The 14,507-nt window shown below is 50.1% G+C and overlaps 1 long non-coding RNA gene across 3 annotated transcripts in view; it reads right to left on the minus strand.

Moving 5' to 3' along the window:
- LOC307176787 overlaps positions 1-14,507 on the minus strand; it is an 86,868-nt gene that overhangs the window by 13,665 nt on the left and 58,696 nt on the right. The window contains exons 2-4 of one of the 3 annotated variants that reach the window (XR_013824892.1): positions 4,895-4,963; positions 2,045-2,285; positions 1,333-1,533 (exon numbers count right to left, since the gene is read on the minus strand). This is a non-coding gene — a long non-coding RNA (uncharacterized lncRNA). Of the gene's footprint in view, positions 1-1,202; positions 1,534-2,044; positions 2,286-4,894; positions 4,964-14,507 lie in introns of all 3 variants that reach the window. The other 2 variants (XR_013824893.1, XR_013824891.1) reach the window with 2 other exon arrangements.

Consider the following 14,507-nt stretch of genomic DNA (forward strand, 5'->3'; position numbering starts at 1 on the left):
GGGCCCTGTGATGACTCGGGCCGACCCAGATAATTCAGGATCACCTCCACCCCAAGGTCTTTAACCTGATCACATCTGCAAAGTCCCTTTTGCCATGTAAGGTGATATATTCGCAGGTGCCAGGGATTAGGAAATGAACATCTTTGGGGAACATTATTCTGCCCACCCCAGCTCCTTTTTAAAGTTCCTCTGAAGGGTCTAGGGTGAAGGATGCCACCTTGCCAGGGGCTCTGCTAGGCTCCAGTGGGCCCTGTCTTGGAATTGGTGATGGTAATGGATGCGTCACTGCCTCATTCAGAGCTGGGAACAGTGCAGGAGTTCAGTGTCAGACTTCCCACTCTCAGCAGGACTCAGCTTCAGTTATTTATAGTGTCAATGGCTTGCCTTTTGCATTAAGTAACCGTTTGCATTAAATGAATTTTTAAAATAGGAGCCGCTCGGTGCCAAGCTGGAGAGTGTCTTCTGTTCGTGGGGCTCACAGTGAGAGCTGAAAGATGCTGAATGAGTACTTTTATGTATCAGGCCCAGCTGCCCACACGCCAACCACAGTTACATCTGAAATACACTTATCTCATGACGTCTCCGCGGAGGACCGGCTCGTCTTTCGTGCTCTAAATGACCAGATCCAGTGATGGGCGTGGTTTAGGAGCTGGTCCTCAAGGCCTTCTCCTGCTCAGAGGGCCGTGACCTTGAGCAGGAAGCCTGTGGATTCAGAGGCCCCTCAGCCCCTGGCCGTTGTGAACTGATGCTCACACGTTTCCTTCTGGGAACCAGAAGTAATGACAGAGGTGCTCACTGCAGCTGGGGCTAGGGGAACCCGTATTCCTTCAGCCACCCTGAGCACCCGGGGACATGACAAGAAAAGGCCCAGTGCCCACCCCGCGGGAGCTTCCTTAGAATGAGGAGGAAGGAGTAATCATGCAGAGTGGCAGGTGTCACACTAACATTAAGTAAGGGGCATCATGGGGACACAGGAGGAGCCCGCGTCCAGCCTGGGAGGCAAGAGCAGGGGCTTGAAGAATGGGGAGTTAATAGGCACAGAGAGAAGCGGGATGCCTGGAGAGCACTAGGTAGGTGTCACCTATTAGTACGTACGTTACTGTTGTTGTTGTTATTATTATTATCAACTTACTGTTGCACTCATGCTACACACAAAGGCTGCTGTGATCATAATAACACCTAACACTAAACCCAGCACTTACCACATGCTGTGCGCCAGGGGTGCTCCATCTCCTGACTTCTGTAATGCTCACAACCACCTTCTGAAGCAGCGGCCATCATTGTACTGGAAGGAAACTGAGGCACAGGGAGCTGAAAGCAGGGATGACACACCTGGAAGTGTTGCCCTTCCTCAGAGTCTGACTCCCAGAGCCCTGGCTCCGAGTTCTGGGTACCAGGTATCACGGCAGACAAGGCGAGGTGGAGTGAGTAGCAGCGTGGTACTGGCTAAAGGGTTCTAGGATCTTCCAATCGAGAGCTCTGTGTCTTGAAGAAGGTGAATAGGGTCCAGCCTCCATGTGCCGAGTGTGGAAGCTGTAAGAGGAGAAGGAGTAGGTGGGGACAGGTGGGGGGTAGGGGCAGGACAAGCAGGCCTTCCAGGGACAGGGCGAGGGTGTCCCCGAGTTTGCCGCTCCCCGCTGCAGTTGGTGCGTGGCTCCTGGGCCCCCAGCAGAGACCACAGCCCACACATTGGCTCTCAAACCTTTGAACCTGGGAGGACACTGCCCTTCGTGAGGCCGCCCCCGTGTAGCACAGCAGGTGCCTCGGCCACAGGGGAGGAGCGGGGACTCCCTAGGCTCTGTGGCTGACAAGCCCACGACAGATGGCCCTGGAGTGGCCGATTCGAGGTGGTGGAACAGACCAGCGCCAGGGCCTGGGTCCAGGGAAACATCCGTGGGTGCTCACAGAACGAGTCCCAGAGACCCCACTCCTGCACGCTCTCCCTCTGCCCCCTCTGTCACAGCCCCTCTTTCAGCCCCGGCAGGAATGGGCTCTTCAGGGTCTAATACAACTTAGCAACAACTCGGTTCTTCCGACGACCCACCTGAGGCCTCCAGAACTCCGTCTCAGCCCTGAAGCTTCTTCACTGGGAGGTGATGGGCCATGCAAAGGCTCTTTGGGCGGGCTTCCCATCCACATATTCGGTTAACTCAACCTTGTCAGCAGGCGATCTGTGGAGACCCTCGCTCTGAAGACCTGGGTGCAGCCAGCCTGGAGGGGCATCGGGGAGAGCCTCAGGCCATTTCAAGGAATCTCCCATCATCACGTTCTTCTCTTTAAACGCCCTAAAAAAAAGTGTCTTGATATCGGAGGGAAAAATTGGGTGTCTTGGGCAAATTATTTCAAGTGCCCTGCCAAGCATTACTGGCTTTTATTGTATTCTCTTAGTTGTTTTTAGTTGTCCTGATTATACTTTAAGAATAGAGTTTTGTTTTGTTTTGTTTTTTTACTTTTGAGCTGTACCGTGTGGCACGTGGGAGGTTAGCTCCCCGACCAGAGAGCGAACCCGCACTCCCTGCAGCGGAGGCGTGGAGTCTTAACCGCTGGACCACCAGGGAAGTCGCCAGGGAATTCTGAGTTAGTCAGATTCCTCTGTTCTTAACTGTCACCAGCGGCCACGGTGAAGAGCTGGCAGGTTCCAATCCTGGCGCCACCACTTGGTGACCACGTGGCCTGGGCCGTGTGCTCAATCTTTCTGTTAACTATGGATCAAAACGAGACCTGTCACCAGAGCCCGTCGTGAGGATAAAATGAGTAATTGCTCGTAAAACACTGAGAGCTGAGGCTGTGCCTAGTAGGTGCTATGTATGTGTTTCTAATATTGTTATTATTATTGTTTATCTAAATTTCCTCCTTCTTCCCTGGTCCCTGCTTACCTTCTGCTCTCCAGGAAACCAGTCTAAAGTGTTTGACATGTGACCTGCTTTCCTTGTGGACAGGCTTTTCAAAGTCAGAGTTAATTCCAGGCCACAAGTCACAGCTAACAGCCCATGATGCTGTGGTAACAGTTCCCACAGGGCCGTGTGAATTATGACCAGCTACAGTGATCGCCATACTCTGGCCTAACGATGCAATTTACCCATAAAGTAAATTCCTTATAGGCAGATAATTTTTACTGACATTGTATATGTCTGGATTCTTAGTGACAAGCAACAGAAATTGATCCTGGCTGAGAACGTCGCAGAATGACCAGCAGGTGGTGAGAGCTGGTTAGGTGCTCCTTTAGTGGCGCCCTCTTACGGGAACCTGGCCTGAAAAAGATTCTGTCATCTTCAGCATCAGTCTTCTAAGGCTGCCCTGGGCATCAATATCCAGAAAGTGGGAAGAGAAAGTGGAAGAAATGTGGGGGTCATGCAGGGGACGTCTCATTGGCCAGGCCTGGAAGTAGCTCCAAGCCATTGGCTAGAATTCAGCCACATGGTCTAACCACAAAGGAGGCTGGGAATATCTTCTGGCCACGTGCCTCGGAGAGAAAAGGAAACAGGTTTAGTGACTAGCTAGCAGTCTCTGCAACAGAAAGCAAGCATGTGGTCCTTTCAGTTACCGGCCCCTCCTCCAAGCTCCCACTACATAGGCTGCTCCAGACACTGAGACCCCCCTGTGACAGGAGACCATGATAAATTGCCCTGTTACTTCACTCATTAAAACACCTTTCTTCTCTTAGGCAAGGGCAAGTCCCATTTGCTACACAAGTCACATAGCTCTTCCTTTCGTTTTACAATCCGGCCCAAAGGGCAGACGCACAGCCGGGTTCTAACAGTGGCAGGAGCTGGGGGGCAGCGGTAGGGAAGCAACGTACCCGCTTCCCTACCTGCCTATCATGCTGTCGCAGTGCTGCCTCGAAGACCTTTCTTCTCAAGCCTACCAAGCACCTTGTCACGGCCTGCTCAAAAGTTGTTGATAAGAGGGCTGGGGGCAGGGCCGCGGGGATAGTGGGTGAGCGTTTCATGGGGACAGAGTTCCACTTGGGGAAGATAAGAAAGCTCTGGAGATGGATGGTGGGGAGGGTGGCACAGCAGTGTGAATGTGCTTAATGCCACGGAACTGTGCCCTTGAAAATGGTTAAAATGGTAAAATTGTGTATTTTACCACATTTTTTTTTAACGGAAAGAGCTATTGATAAAAAACAACAGCCTGGATGACCCTCAAAGGGCATTATGCCGAAAGAAAAAAGCCAAACACACAGGGCTAAACGCTGGATGGTTCCATAGATAAGAAGTTCTGGAAATGTCAAAACTACAGGGGAAAAAATCCAATCAGTCATTTGCAGGAGCCAGGGTTACAGGAAGGCTGCTCATTGCAGAGGGCCCTGGGGGAGCCTTTGGGGGTTCCATATGGTGATTGGGTACAACTGTCTACACCCGTCGAAACACACCATATGTACGCTTAAAATGGATTTTTATTTTATGTAAATTACACTTCAATAAGCTGATAGAAGAAACTGTTACCTCAAAATTGTGGGCTTCCTCCCCCCATTTCCCGGGGACTGGAGGGACTTCCCACACCCATAGTTTCCCAAATTGAGAGAGAAAACAACAGGGATTCCCAAGAAGTGGCAGAGCCACTGGCGAGGTGGGGCTGGGGAGATGGGTGAGGACAGGTAATGGGACGTCGCAGGGCCTGCCCGGCCCTGGCTCTGCTGCGGCCTTGCTGCCTCCCCCAACCCCGCCCCACCGGTGAGGTGCAGGCTGTCGGGGTCTCCCTGTGGGAAGCCGTTGGGTCTCCTCGGGGGCCGTACTCTGTGCTCAGCCCAGTGGCCCACTGCTTGTACCTGAGGGCACCTTGGGCAGGCTGCCTAAAACACCGCCCTTCCCATTCCACACTCTGCTGCTGGTGAGTCTGGAAAAGCAATGCAGGCTCAAGTGAACATTTCATTTCTCTTCGCTCTACATGCCTGCTGTTCTCTCAGCTCCGGCCCTTGTCCTGGGTAACGTGCTCCAGTGCGATACCTATCCGGAGGCGTCTGTGGGTGTGGGAAGCAGAGCACCAACGTGCAGTTAAAGGGTCTGCGCTGGGTTGGGCCCCCTGCAGCCCAGCACCTCCCTCGAGGTCCCAGCCCCCAGGCCCGGCTCACTGCTTACGAACGCTCCTCTCCTCTGCGGCCCCTTAGGGGTCCCCGTCCGACCAGAGGTCAGAAGGAACCTGGCTCACGAAAGTGAGTTCCTCAGTCACAAAGACAAATCACTGTTAAAGGCAGAGACCTGGTGGGGAGAAATGGCTCCCTTCTGATGGGCTCCATCCCCTGCTGGCTGCGGATTCTGTAAACTGGGTGACCGACTGCAGGGCTTGGTTATGTCCCCCAAAGATACGTCCAGGTCCTATAATCCCCACTACCTGTGAGTGTGCCTGTATTTGGAAACAGTGTCTTTGCCAATGTCAGGAAGCTAAGGCTCTCGAGATGAGATCATCTGGTGGCCTTATAAGAGGAAGGGGAGGGGGATTTGAGACTCAGAGGCACAGGGGAGAAGGCCCGGAGGCCATGAGAAGATAGAGGCAGAGCCTGGAGGGAAGCGTCCACAAGCCAAGGAATGAAGGGAGCCTCCGGAAATTAGGAGAGAGGTGAAGAGCAGATTCCCTCAGAGCCTCCAGAAGGAATGGCCCTGCCGACACTTTGATTTTGGACTTGTGGCCTCCACAGCCGTAAGAAAATTAATTTCTGTTGTTTTGTGTTCGTTTTTTAAGGCAGCCCTGGGAAACTAAGCCACCACCTCTCCTGGAGCTCAGGGTCTGCCTTGGGGAAGCCCCGATGGGGGTGCAGAGAGCAGGCCCTTATCCCAGCCCCCACAGACGACTAGCAGCTCTGGGCCGGCCTCCAGCTGTTCTCAATGACATTTTGTTTTGTTTTTTTCTCAGTGACATTTTGATGGCAGTCTGGAAGATGAATTTGATGGTCTTTGGGGTTCCTTCCAGTTCTCAGATATATGATGGCTTACCAATTTAACGAGCCAGCAGAGCAAACTAAAGTGGTGTTCAAACTTTTCTAAGCAGTGGAACCCTTCAGGTATCAAAGGGAATCGTATGCCAAACCTTAACCTACGAAGTGCAGCCATCTGCCTGGAGCACGACGGCAGGGCTGTCCTGGCAGACCCGGTGAGAGGCCTCAAGCCCCATCCCACCCGCCGCCAGCCTCTCCCTCCCCACAGTCGCCTCCAGATAGCCACTCCAGCCCCGAAGCACCTCCAAGGTCCTGGGAATTCCAGAACACAGCCCGAAGCCACAGGTGCTGGGGAATCTGCGTCCACCCTGGAATCAGACACTGGGGCCTCAATGCCAGCTCCACCAATGGCCACCAGGTGGCCTCAGACAAGTAGTTGCTTCTCTGAGCCTCAGTCTCCTCATCTGTAAAATGGGGATTCCTCATTCCTACTTCCTCTGATATTTGGGGGGTTAAGTGACAAACATAGGTGCCTGCAGCAGCCCACAACAGACATAACATGACTTCCTGTCTCTCTTTTCTCACTCCGCTGTTCCTGGCCCTCCCCTGTCCTACCTGGGCCTCGACCTGCAGCTTCATTCTGAGCTGCCCCACTCCACGCACACTCCTGATAAACTCACAGCCGTGCCTTCGCACAGGCAGGTCCTTCAGCGTAGCCTGCTTCTCCCCTTACTTTCCCTTCACACACACACACACACACACACACACACACACACACACACACACACGCCCTCCAGGCCCACCTGACAAACCTCTGTTCATCTTTCAAGACCACCCCAACTGGCTGGGCAGAGGTAGTCACCCCACATGTCCCCATGCAGGGCTGCCCTGCTGCTCTGTAATTTTTCACGACCCTCCTCTCACACTTTCTCCCCTTGTTGCTCCACTGAACTGTGCCCATTTCCAGAGCATGACTGCACGGCAGGCCCTGCGGGTTGACTGTGGGCACCCGTGCCCGTCCCTCCCTCACAGAGCCCCGGTTGTATGTGAATCTCACCTGGTCTGAGCCCCTCGTGGAAATTCCCTTCCCTGTGCCAGTTGTTGGTCCAGGGTGTCACGTGACCCAACCTGCCCAATGAGCTGTAAGGGGCGGTGAGCTTCCCCTCCCCGCCCACGCACCCCTCCCCACCGCCCGGGGAGAGAAGGATGCTGTCCTGTGAAGATGGGATGCTTGGTCCTGCAGCAGTCACAATGTCACCAGGGGGGACCAGAAGAATCTCAGAGATACCAACACATTGTGGAGCCCCTGACACAACTCTGGAACCAAGTACTTCCAAGCTTCTTCCGAAGCTGGGTAATAAATATCTGTATTGTCTGACTCTAAGTCAGGAATTGTTAAACACAGTGCGCACCTCACTGGGTTGGTCCGGTGATTAAGTGGATTAATTCATGCCGACCACTTGGCGCCTAAAGCAGTCCAGTCAGCCTTGACCTCCCACCATGTGTCCCCATGCCGCGCGCTGCGGCTGCCCACGGACCCTCCACGTCCATCTGAGGAAAGAGCACACGGGCTCTTATTGCCGACGGCCGGGAGGAAGCACCGAGCTTGGGGCCGCTTCCCGGCACGCGCCTGGGACCGAGCAGCCTAACGTCTCATCACTGGCAAAACCCACGTGCAGGTGCGTCAAGCACCCGGTGGGTGAGGGTCACCACGTTTGGCCTGGGTCAAAGGTTACTGACTTGAGTAGAAGGCAGTCTCACAAACGTTTGTCCCTTCTCACATGATCACTCTTCTGCTCTCGTGCTCTTGTTTTTAAACCCAACTCACCTTAAAACAGTTGCCATCAGAGCCCAGGGCCGCGTGGCCCCCACAGCATAGCCAAAAGCCCCGAGGCTCCAGCCCCTGAGGCACTTTCCAGGGGGAGACTCTGCCTCCCGGCCTAGGGGGCCTGGCGTTCCACAGGCTCCTGGACGAACGTCCACTTGTTCCCCAGAGCACCTGACCTTGCGTGGTGGACATAGAGCTAACCTTGGAAAGGTAAGGGGATCGTGGACAAATGCGCGTTAGGCAACAGGGCAGAGGACAGAACTGGTCTCAGAATCACGAGCCCCAGGTTTTGGTTCTGATTTTGTCACTTGCAAACTGGGGCACTTCGGAAGGTTCCCACAACATCACTGAAGCCCCTCCCTTACCTGTACAATAGGAGCCTGAGCTAGCTAGCCACTGGTAGCCTGTGAACTTGAAAACTGACTGCACCGCTTGCTAATTGTATAACTTTGGGCTAGTTCTATGTTTGACCTCCCAAAGTTCCAATTTTCCTTCCCTGTAACACAGTAGGGCGTGATATCCCGATTTTGTAAGCTTTACAAATAAGACGTGTAAAGTCCCCAACACACGGTGAGACACACGATAGGCACATAGATATTCTCATCATCGTCACTTCTGGCTTTAGGAGTCTTAACCTCGTGACAGAATTGTGAGCCAGGCCAACACCGTCACTTTTGAGACTCAAGGATCACAGGAGACCTTGCCCCGTGGGGCTGGTGAGCAAATCAGGGATGAAGCCGGCACAGAGCCAGGGCAGCACGCCCCGGCCCCTGCAGTGTTGCCCAGACCAACTGCCTCCCGAGTACGGGAATTTAAAAAAGACGTCTAGGTCAGAGCCATAATTAGAAGTGGCCGAGGGTCTTCCATGAAGACAGCAGGCTTTCGCTGATCGATAGCTACCACTTATTTCAGAGAGGAAGGGAGAATTCCAAAAGGAGTCTGGGATTGGAAATGTGTCTGGAGTCCTCAGCCTGAGGGCTGAGTGGGCGCTGAATGGCAGCCCGGCCTCAGAACGGGAAGGCTCCTTCTTCCCTCCCCACCAACCAGCCCCACTGAGGAGCAGTCCCCACCAGTAAAGTCCCTCTATGCCCACTGACTCGCTGAATTGGGAACACCCGGGCTCTGGTCAGCCGGCCACCCTGGGACCAGCTTTCTGAAGATTTCCAACGTCTCAACAGTAAACCATCCTTCTGCTTTTCTGTTCTGGAAACCAAGCCCCTCTGACATGACATAGAACTTTTTTATCTTCTCACTCCTTCCTCCTACTTTGCAACCAAACAAATGTTCACATACTATCCTCAGACCCTAAATGAAGCCCCTGTGGGATTAAAAAAAAGTTGTCAGAAGCCCCAAAATCAGAGCCTTAGGAGCTCCTGATACTAAACTCATGGACACGCCAACCCAGCCACATTTGGGCATGTGCCCTCTCAACGTGGCCTATGTACTATCCAAGCACCTCCACATATGCGTGAATATTTTTGTTTGTTTTTTGCATTCTGGTTCAATTCTGGTTTTTAGTTGGCCAATGGTTTCAGTTCACTTATCTCCGTATCTGTGCTCCAAAAAAGGAACAAGAGAGTTGTTTCAAAGGGAGCTTTCGAATCCAAGCTATGGAAACTCTGCAAGGCTACTTTTAAACAGATTTTCATTAGGAGCAGCCTTGCGCGCGCACATACGCTCCTCTGGCCGGTTGCTTTTCAGCAGAACTGTGGCAGAGACGATGCTCATTTGCATTCCTCTGTCTCTTGTAGTGCCGCCCCCCATCCAGGTTGGTGTCATGTGACCAGTGCTAGCCAATGAAATGTGAGCAGAAGTCACTCCTTCCATTCCAGGCTGAGGTAGTTAAGAACTGGTATGACCCTCCAGTTCCTCTTTTCCAGCCCCAGTGGCCTCCATCTCCCTCATCTTCTGCAGATAGTGTAGCTACAAGAAGGAGAAGGGCTGCCTGACACACCCTGTAAGTGAGATTCAAGCCTGACACTGAGGGACGTGGCTACTGTGTCAGCATCAGTAACTTGGACTAATGTAGGATTAGTTTTCCGACTGACTTCACCTTCATTCAGAGTAGATCGTTCCCTTTCAGTCCACTTCCTGTTCTCAGAAGTAGGTCATTGGTGTAATTCATTACCCCACGCTCATTTCTTGAGCTTTTATGGAGTCCTACCATGGGCCAGGCACTTGTGGGCCTGGGGCTGGGGAGCTGAGTAAATCCTTCCCCACATCTTCCCTAAAGGATTGTACAGTCTATTGAGGCAAGACAGACACGGCCAACGAGCAGTCCTGAACACATCTGTCTAGATGGTGTGAGCAAAATAATTATCTTCAGGGAATGGTCTCAAAGCTGTCATAGGTGCTGACAGGAGATACAGGAATCAAAGCGTATACTTTCTTTGATCAGACTTAATTGGACAGATGTTCCACTGAACGATATTCAGTTAGGCTATTGATTCTTTAATTCCTCATCTATTAAGTACATAATGACCCAGACCCATCTCGTGTGTGAGAAAGATACTGCCCCCCAGGAAACAGGTAAAAATATGACAATCAAACAAACTCATGGCAAAGTGTTCCTTCTCTCAAATTATAAAAATTTAAAGCATGCCTGAGGGCTCAGTTTGTACCCACTAGGTTGTAAAAAAATAAAGTTTTTATATGAAACGTCTATATTAGTTTGCTCAAGCTGCTGTAACAAAGTACCACAAACTGGACGGCTTAAACAATAGAAACTGATTATTCCACACTCTGGAGGCCAGAAGGCCAAGGTCGAGGTGTCAGCAGGGTTGGATCCTTCTACAGAGTGTGAGGGAGAATCTGTCCAGCCCACTGTCCCAGCTTCTGGAGACTGGCTGAAGCCCTTGCTGCTCCTTGGATGTGCTACTTTGATATCTGCCTGCATCTTCACATGACGTTCTCCCTGTGTGTGTACCTATCTCTGTGTCCAAATTTCTCCTTTTTATAAGGACACCAGTCATATTGGATTAGGGGCCACCTTCTCCAATATGACCTCACCTTAAGTTGATCATCTACAACAACCCTATTTCCAAATAAGGTCACATTCACAGGTCCTGGGGAGTTAGGACTTCAGCATTATTTTATTTTATTTTATTTTATTTTATTTTATTTGTATTCAACCCATAACAATACCCAGCACTGGCAAGGTTGGGGTAAACTGGTCTGCTTATACTGTGATGTTTCTAGCAATAACAGTAGCTATAAAATGTTAGGAACCTCTAAATTAAACCAGTGCCTGGAACACAGAAGGCCCTCAAGATATATGTTAAATATATAAACGATGGATCTGGGGACCACATGCCATGTAGATAAGATTGCCAGTTTCGCCCTTTTCTCGCTGTGTGACCTCAGGCAAGTGGCTTCCCCTCTCTGGGCCGTAGCTTTCAACTATGAACTTGGGATGGTCATGCTTGCTGCTTTGTAGGGCTAATGTAAAGAGCTAATGAGGTCGTATCTGTCAAATGCTTAGCAGAGAGATATGCAAACAAGTGCTTAATAAACATTTGATATTATTGTTAAAAAATGTTAGGGAAGTAACGTGCATCAGTAACTATCAAGATGAATACCCTTTGGCCCACAGATCTCACGCTCAGGAATGTATCTTATACCTGCTGTGCGGGTCAAATCTGGGTGTTAGCTTTTCCAGGGCCATACAGAGATGAACAGAAAGAGTCAAAGCAATAGCTTACAAAAATTATCCTAGACCCAAGTCACTGTAATTATACTTAAATATACTTATATATTATAGTCACGAAGGTTCATTTGCTACTGCTGCTAGAACTTTGATGGGAAAGTCTGAAAATATCTGTCTTCAGGAAATAATCCAACTGAAGCTGAAGCTGCTAGATACAAAGATGACTGTTGGGCATAATTGCTGTTCCCAAACTGGAAGCAGAGAGACATTATTTATTCAGCTAACACTTACTGAGCACCTTCTATCTGCAGGGCTTTCTGCTAGGGGCTGGGGATGCAGTGGTAAAGAATCATTCTAGTCCCTATTTGCAAAGAGCCTACGGTCCCAACTGGTGAATGTTTTCATGAATTTTATTCTTAACATGTTGGCATAACATGCAGGCATTTAATGGTAATTAAGAAAGATGCAAATACCATTTGAAATTCACAAAGATTAACTTAGAATGGCATCTACGCTATACTAGAACTATTTGAAATATGCATGCTTGCTGACTTTGGTCTATTTGGTTCACTTCTGTAGGCTCCATAAGAACTTGCTGAACTGAAGACTGTCAGGTTATATGCAAAATCAAAAAATCATTTTTGGGCAATAGAATCATGAATATGTTTTCCAAAAATTTCCTTGATACAGTTGCTACAATAGTTTGTTGAAAAGTAAGTTAATAAATTAAAAAAGAGAGTCCTAGCTGCCTCTAGAACTCATATGTCAAGGGAATGGAAATCTTAAAGAAATTAAAAATAAAAGAACTTTGAGTCTGGGATGTCCCCAGGGCTGAGAGGCTGTGAACCTGGACCTTGGTCATTCTTCAATCCTCCCCAGGGCAGACAAGTACGGGGCTGTTGCGAAGGTCTGAGGGAGATGTGCTGAGGGTCTGAAGTAAGAAAGTGACAGGGGTGGCGAGGGGGATCCAACAGGAGAGGATTGCTCGTCTTCTGTGCGAGACTCTCCACTCCAACTTCCCGAACGCTGCACGGCTCTGTTCCCCTTCCTCGCTGTGCTTTTCTAGAAGGAGTGAGACTTGTTATCCCGCATTTGGATGACTTCTAGATACGTTTAGAAAAGCTTATTTGGACAACGTTCTGGTATGGTCAGCCAGTTGAGACAGGAAGACAAAATTTCTGCCTGTTTTGACAAAATACGTACATGCAAATAAAATGCAGAATGAACTCTTAACATCCAGTGGGCCTTGCAAGTCCCTTGACGGATGTGACTTAACAGCTCCCTCTCTCTCACTGCCCCCAACATACACACAAGCGATCCACCCCCAAACCCGATAGAGTCTACCTAAAACCACATCTCAAGTCCTTCCACTCTCTCCACCCCACAGCCCCCGAGTCCAAGGCCCCAGAAACTCTCGCCTGGATTCCTGCAACACCCCCTACTGGTCTCACGGCTTCTACCCTTGGCCTCCCTGGTCCATTCTATGCACAGGAGCCAAAGAGATCTTTTTTTTTTTTTTTTTTGCGGTACGCAGGCCTCTCACTGTTGTGGCCTCTCCCATTGCGGAGCACAGGCTCCGGACGCGCAGGCTCAGTGGCCATGGCTCACGGGCCCAGCCGCTCTGCGGCATGTGGGATCCTCCCGGACCAGGGCACGAACCCGCGTCCCCTGCGTCGACAGGCGGACTCTCAACCACGGCACCACCAGGGAAGCTCCACAAAGAGATCTTTTTAAAAACACAACTCAGAGTATGTCACTCCTGCTTCAAGTGACCTTCAGTAGCTCCCATTTCACTTAGGCTATGATATAGAATCCTTAACACGGACTGCAAGGCTCCCCACGTGCAGTTTCTGTCCGCCTCTCCAGCCCTTCTTCTTGCTGGACACTCACTCATTTCACTGACCACATTGCCCTCTTTCAAGCTCCCAAATGAGTCAAGCTCTTTCATGCCTCAGGACCTTTGCACGTGCTGTTCTTCCCGCCTGGAATGTCCTCTCCACTCTCTGCCTAACGAACAGATATTCATTTTTCAGCTCTCAGCTTAAAGTCATCTCCTTCAAAGGATCTTTTCTCACCTCTTCATATGGATTAGAAACCCCTGCTACTGCTCAGTACTTAACTTTCATACAATTATCTAAATACATAAATTTCTTGTTTATCTGTGCGATTATTGGTTTAATGTCTGTCTCTCCCATTAGCTTATAACTTCTACGAGGGCAAAGACCATGTCTGTTTTGCTTCTCATTGTATACCCACCCAGTGCCTAGCAAGGTTCATGGTGAGCCCTCAACATAGGATTTACCGAATGAATGATTCAATGAACCAACCCAGACATCAGTTCAATCACAAGAAATATTTCCTGGCTGTGTCCTTCATCTGTTGAATGCAAATTTATTCAACAGTTACACAATGAAGAGTAACAGAAACACATAATAATTCTTTTGCTAACATGGAGGATGTATTCCAAGGACATACTTCTTGGTCTGACAGTTTATTGCTAGAGATAGAAGTGCAGCAGGCAATGAGATTTGGCCCAGGGTGCCAGATAAAGAATTGTCTTGGAAACATCATTAAATACTTTATAAATTAGGCAATTTCAGGCTGTGAGGGATAAAGACATACTCAGTTTGTCTCAGTAAATGGAAGTCTATCAGTTAGACTCAATATTGTATGTGACAGAGGACCCATCTCAAACCGCCTTGAACAACAGAGAGGATTTATTGGCTTCATAATGGAAAAGTCTAGAGACAAGTCTGTCTTTCTTAGGGAGACGCTTGACGCCGGGGCCTAATGATGTCACCAGAACCGTTTCTCTCTGCCTCTGCCCTGCTCTCCACCCAAGGCTTTGTCCTGAGGCTGCACAAAGTCACCTATGTTCTCATTTCATAAAAGCAAAGGGGTTGCAGCTGTCCAGACTTCACGTCCTCACACCCCCTGAGCTACAGAAGAGAGCGCCTTTCTTCTAGAAGCTTCTACAGAACCTGACAGATCAGCAGAATCACATGACAAGCTGATTCCTGACACCACCCCCCAGCACCTCCCCGCACAAACGTAGTATAGCTGGTGGACAGCCTGAGAATCTATAATTTTTGAATTTTTTTTTTACAGAAAACCATAAAGGAGAAACCAAAATTGCTCCATCATTCCACCATCCAGAA

This window comes from Stenella coeruleoalba (genome assembly GCF_951394435.1).
Source record: "Stenella coeruleoalba genome assembly, chromosome: 18".
Taxonomy (NCBI): domain Eukaryota; kingdom Metazoa; phylum Chordata; class Mammalia; order Artiodactyla; family Delphinidae; genus Stenella; species Stenella coeruleoalba.